Source organism: Panthera uncia, chromosome C2 (genome assembly GCF_023721935.1).
Source record: "Panthera uncia isolate 11264 chromosome C2, Puncia_PCG_1.0, whole genome shotgun sequence".
NCBI classification, from domain to species: domain Eukaryota; kingdom Metazoa; phylum Chordata; class Mammalia; order Carnivora; family Felidae; genus Panthera; species Panthera uncia.
Genome location: NC_064810.1, coordinates 105,347,615 through 105,354,063, shown reverse-complemented (window position 1 = coordinate 105,354,063; position 6,449 = coordinate 105,347,615).

Sequence of the window (6,449 nt, the reverse complement as noted above, 5' to 3'; positions counted from 1 at the left end):
GACACTGGGCCTCCCAGGGTGAGCCTCACTTCCCTGCCCCAAGTGGGGCACTAACACCCACCCCACCCGCCTGCTTCCTGGGACTGATGTGAGGAGCAAACACAACACTCTCTGAGGAAACGCTGTGGGAAGCAAAAACCCTTTGTGAGTCAGCGGTGGGAGTCGTCGCCCTGTCTTTCTCCACTATTTACTGGGGCCACCCCTCCACCCAAGTTCCCGTAATCATCTAGTGAGCTCATGCTGCCCCCTAGTGGCCAAAGTGCTCATCATTCATTTCTTTTAAATTAAATTTCTATCAAAATCATAAGAAAAAGTAATTATGAATATGCAGTAATGAACCCAGCCTGGGTTATATCCGTTTTTATATAAGTTCAGACATAAAATACAATTTTAAATACCATTTTAATGGAGGAAGTGACCCACGAAGAAAACAGCGCATAATGGAGCCCTAGGCCCCAGGAGGGAGGCATGTTTGAGCTCCCTGTTCCCCATCTTGCTACCCAGCTGCTGGCTGCTCCTCTGAGCCTGCAGAGAGGCCTGCCTGGGGCCTGATGGTGGCCTTCCCCCAAAAGGGGCCATATTTCCCCCAGGATGCTGGCGATTGGATGGAGGAACAGGTGAGAAACCAAAGCACTTGGCTACTCTTCTTCAGCCTTTTAAACCTTTTAAATCCCCAAAGATTACAAAATGCCCTGATAACTAGCTGTCTTTCTCATTGCGGACAGTGGAACAGCACTAGTTGGCTCAGAGAGAAATTCTGCATAATAACAATAACAAGTGACCAATGACTGCTATGTTCCCTCTTTAAGAGAAGCCTCCCCACACATTTCTCACAGATTGCTCACCACAGCCCTGAAGTCCCAACTGCTTTTATTTTCAGGTGAGGAATTTGAGGTCTAAGGGTCACAGGCAGGTCAGAGGGGAACAACAGCTTGAACCCAGGTATTCTGGCTTCAAACCCCTCACCTTCTCACTACATTGAGTGCTTGGAATTGAATTCCCCCAGCCTTGCAGAATGAGAACTGTTTGCATGGTGGGGAGGAACACACTGAGGAAAAAAAAAATTAACAAGCCTTTTCCCTCCATACTGGTGGATGAAATAATCTGATCAGTAGTCATCCTCCAGTCATGATGAATAGTAGACTGAAAACTTGTGCCCTTTGACCTAGTTAATCACTTTCCTTTTCCTTTCTCATCTGACAAATTTCTTCACAGCATTCAACATTCCAGATATCTCTTTACTTCCCTTACAGGCCTTTTCCCCAGGCCTCTGAGGAACTTCCTTTTAGACTCAGCTTTTTGGCATTGGGACCAGGATGAGAGGTTGCTGGACTTCTGGAAATTTCACTCTGTGTCCCCCTCCAACTCCATGCCCTTTCTCTCTTCCTCCTCCTCCTGAGCGGGAAGCATGGGAAGCCTCTAGGGACTTACTGCAGAACTGAGAAGAATTTTGTCACCTGATGCCAAATTCCATCCTGCTTTGAGGAGACCAGTGAGCACACACCAAATAGCTTGGAGGGTCTGACAGTGGAGGGGCAGGTGGACAGCTTGTTACAGAGGCATGGGGGACCCAGGAAGGCAGTTGACAGCCCATCACAGACACTGCTGGTTCCTGAGAAGGGCCTTATCTCTTCTGTGCCCGCCCCTGGTAGTTTTGCATATATCACTACAGTTAACCTTAGGAAAATCCTGTGAGGTAGGGAGCATTTTGCCTGTTTTATATATTAGTAAATCCCGGTTTTAGAGAGGTTCAGAGAAATTTGGCCAAGACCACAAAGCTAATTAGGAGAGCATCAATTCAGGGCATGATAGAAGCTCCAGAAAATGCTGCACCTTTGAGACTATAGTTTGCCTGAACCAAGATATCTCTGGATACTTTTCTGCTTTGGGGCTGAAGGGAGTCCCTTGTAGATGTTAGGTGAGTGCATGTGATTTTCCCATTGATTGGATTTATAAATTGAGTGATCAGATAACTTAGTTATCCATACGTGGGCCTGCACCCAGCATTGGCCTTTGTTCCAGTTTCCTGTTCCATTCCTCCCCTGCACACGGAGGCCACGCCATGACTCTGTCAATCCCTGTGGCCTCATTTGTCTGTCTGCCACAGATGTCTGGGCAGCTGTGGGGTAACTGACCAAGATAAGAATGGAGAGAACATGGGCTTTGGAGCAGGTGGGGTTGGGTTTAAATTGAAAACCTGCCATATTTTCAGGAAAAACTGCCCAGATTCTAGGATGGGAATGGGGATGGGGAGTTTTAGAACCATGTGGTCTCAGCCTGCTTCTGAGCAGAAAAGGGACAGGTGCCAGGGTCAGCCCTCTTCAGAAAAGTCAGGACCTTCCTGCCCAGAGATGGAGGACAGGACCACTGCTGGTCACTGGTAACTCTTATGGGACACAATTTCAGGAGCCCCAGATAAGACTCAGGTGGCTCCTGTTCTCCAATTTCTCTCCTATACTCACTTTTAAGGCTCTGGCCATTGGCCAAATGTAACCATCCCTGGAAGGGGAACGGCACTTTACAATGCTAAAGAAAATGTGATGTAATGAGGGGAGAGCATTTGTATGGAACCCACCAGAAGCCAGGCTTCACAAGTGATTGTGTGGCTTCTGTTTTCTTATCTTTAACATATAGTAGCTAATAATATATAATGATGACTAACGCTTCTGTAGGACTGCTCTTAGCACTTTTCACATAAGTTAACCCATTAATGCTGACAGTAGCCTGAATCTTATTTTCCTGGTGAGGTGGGCAGGTAGGTCAAATCATCTGCCCAAGGTCACATACAGAGTGCATAGCAAACCTGGACTTTTGAACTCAGGCAGTCAGGCAGCAGTGCCCCTACTCTTGGTTCTTATGGTAATAATGAGGCCTTCCTCTAAGGTATGAGGGCAAGATTAAGAGAGATCATGCATCTAAAGCTTCTGGCACAAAGCAAGGATTCAGTTAATGCTCTTTTACTTCCCTGGTATTTTAGATTTGAGAGGAGAGAGCCACAGCCTACCTCTCAGCAGAGGTCTGTCTTGCACATATAATATGCTCAGGCAGTATCTGTAGGGCAGATGGAAGGGCAGATTTTGTTCCAGCATGGGGCCAGGACCCATGGGCAGAAAAAGCTGCTGGAAGGGCAGATTTTGATAAGGTCAGAGGTGGTGGCTGGGGTGGGGGTGGGGGTGGGGGTGCACTAGAAATAGAGGCCCATATGCAAGGCCAAGGTCAGGGGGCTAAAGCTGTGGCAAGGGAAGTGGTTTTCCTGGGGCTTCCCTGCCTGCTCAGGCATCACTATGCTGACTGGGGGGTTGATTCCCTGGTGTAGGCTTCAGCTGCCACCTACCCCTTATATCATGGTGCTAGCCTCAGAGCTCACCTCAAGGCCTGGGAACCCCAGATGAAGACACTGCTAAACCTGTCAGGACTGTCTTCACTTAGGTGTGTGTGTGAGTGAAACTAAACCCAACACAGAGGACTAGGGGAGCCACAGGGGAGGGGGAGGAGGTGCTCCTAGCACCACCCCTCTGTTGCTAAGAAAAATTTGAGGCTACTCATGAAGGGGGAGGTATAGAATGGTGGTGGGGGATGGGACACTAGTGTGAGGAAATAGAGCTGTTCTGTTCCAGGCCTAAGATAGCCCAAGCCCACACCCAAGCAGTGGCTGTGCCACCCCTGCTCTGGCCTGAGTTAACCACTGACAAATTGAGAGTTTCTTAGAACCCAGAAAGAGGTCTCTGTAGGGACAGACAGGGCCCAGCTGATGGAAGGTCTCCAAGACATCCTGGTACAGTTCAGCCAGACCCCAGCTTCACCAACATAGGCTGTCTGGGCAGTGGTTACTGAGGTGCATTCATTTCTGTTTATCAAGATTGCACTGGCCAAGGCCAGGTGTACCCGGGCCAAAACAAGCAGACCTTGACCGGGCAACATACCAATGCATTGGTTTCACCATGTTCTCTCTGAATGTCCCTCAGCTCAGTTGATACATCATGATCGAGATGGTTCAGGATGACTAAAATGAACTGCCACTCCCTGCACCAGCTTTACCTATTTCTGTTCGTAGGCATAGCCTGCACATCCAATGCAAAGTAAAATGAGGTCGTTTTTTCCCTACAAAGTGGAGACACTAAACCTCAATTGCTTGGATGTTTTGGGAGTGGTTATTTCAAAACCCTACCCACTGCCTCAGTTTGCCAGTCACAACCCCAGACACCAGAAGAGATTAATCCACTGTTCTTGTTCTGTTTTGTTCCACGTGACCAGCTGAACTGGGCTTTTCTTGTTCAAGATTTGCAAAGGACAGTCAAGATCCGGCTTCAATCACTGGCATTTCAGAAGGGTTCTTGAAATAACAGGATGGTTTCTTTGCACTGTGAACATTTTCATCATCAGTGAATATTTATCAAGTGCCCACATTGAGGTTGCTTGCCAGTTCTGAACCCAGATAAGAGGGAAGGTTCTTTGTTTCTGTTGCAGAGAAAGGCTTAGTAAACTGCATTTCTTTTAACTTCTGAAGGCCTTCCTTTTCCTGGAGAAAAAAAAGTCATTTTGCTTTTGCAAATGAAAGAGTAGAGCTTTTGCTAATGCATAGTATTTTCTTCAGTTATCATTTGTTTTCCTGACAGTGTTTGTTTTCTGAAACCCTCAAATTACCTGATTTCTTTGCATTAAAAATATTTAGTCAAACATTGTTTGATTTCATGACTGCAGCAGCTTGCACATTCAACAGATAGTTTCATTCTTTTCCAACCCATTCTCTCCCTTTTCATCCACTCCACCCAAGAACAAATCATCCAAATACTGCATGGTTGGGATGAGTCCTGGGGAAGGAGTCCATCACTGACTAGGTCCTCTAGCACTCGTGGTCTTGCGCTGACCCCTTGTGGGGAGAGCATGGACTGTCTCCTGTGCTCACCATCTCAGGGGCTGCTGGCTGGTCTTAAGGACAGAACAGCTAGTGAGGTCCCGAATGGCACCAAGGTCCTTGGGCACTAATTGCCATGGTATGTACTCTCCACGGTGAAAAGGGCTCTGGCCTGTGGGCTTGGCTTTGCCTTTTGTTGGAGACACAGTGAACCAGATTGCCTCAACAGAGAAAGTCGTTCTCTGGGAATTGGATGCCTGGAAAGGTGCATGAACTGTTTTGGCTTTAGCAGAAACTTTTAGCCAGAGCAAGAGCTCCTTTGGCCAGGTTTTAATCACCTCACTTTCTCAGAGCCTTGTCCATTGCCTGATGCTTGGTAAAATCTCCATAAATACTTGTGAAGTAACTTCAGTTAGTCTCTGTCATCAGCAGTCATTTACTGAGCACTTACTATTTTGGGTCCTTGGTTAAAACTAGGGATATGAAAAGGTATAAAGGACAGCCCCAGACTTGACTGAAGTCTAGTTGGAGAATTAGGCCAGACACAAGAGATGACACTTGCCAGCAAGAGTGATGTGTTTTCATTGCTCAAGGGATAACACAGGCAGTTAGAGGCACTGGTGTTTGAGAAAAAGGACAGAACCACCTAGGACACATCAGGGTCAGCTATTCTGATTGGTGGGAATCAGGCTGTACCTTTAAGGAAGTGGTAATAATAAAATCTACCAAGTACTTCCTACCCTCTGCCAATATCCTTTATATTCATCACTAATTCTCTCAACATTTGTGCCAGGAGAGTACTCACAGATGAGGAAACTCAGGCTCAGGGAGTTAAGCAGTTCTGCCAAAGGCGACACAGCACTGAGCAGGGGCACAGGGTTTCTAGTGCAGGTCAGTCTAACACTAGAACCCCTGCCCTCTTTCACCACCCCCTGCCAAGGAAAGAAGGTCTGAAACCTTATCAGGTACCTTGAGGGATTAATTTGAAGCAGCTTCCAAAACAAGCTGCTACTTTTCTAGGAAGCAAGGGCCAAGCAGGGAAAACCTGGTGACCTCAGATTGTCTGATCACCTGAACAGGGTGTTGGTGGAGCTGCTCGGTTACTGGGGTTGATCCCAGGACCTGGCCAGCCTGTAACCACGGAGGTCAAACTGGGCTCAGATATGTCTCCACTGGACTAATTCCCAGTGGCACACAGCTGATAGCATCCACTGCTAACCTCCAAAAGACCTCTGATGACTTTAAATCTTATTATGTGGATGTTTTATAAAGAAGCCAGTGATTCCAGGTTTGGAAAGATAGAGAAAGATCTAATTAAAATGGGACTCCAATAAAGCCATGCAGGTTGATACACAGTATAGTGGTTAAGTACATGGACTCTGGAACAAACTATTTGGGTTAGAATTCTGGTTCAACCACTTACTAGCTGTGTGAAATCACCTCTTCAGGGGTTCCCCCCAACACACACTGTATGGTTTTTGAAAGATGGGAAGTGAGTTAATATTTGTGAAACAGATAGTCATCTGGAACATAGTGCTTATATAACTAGATGTCACTGTCGTCATTTTTCTTCCAGCAGAACTTAGCAAAGGCG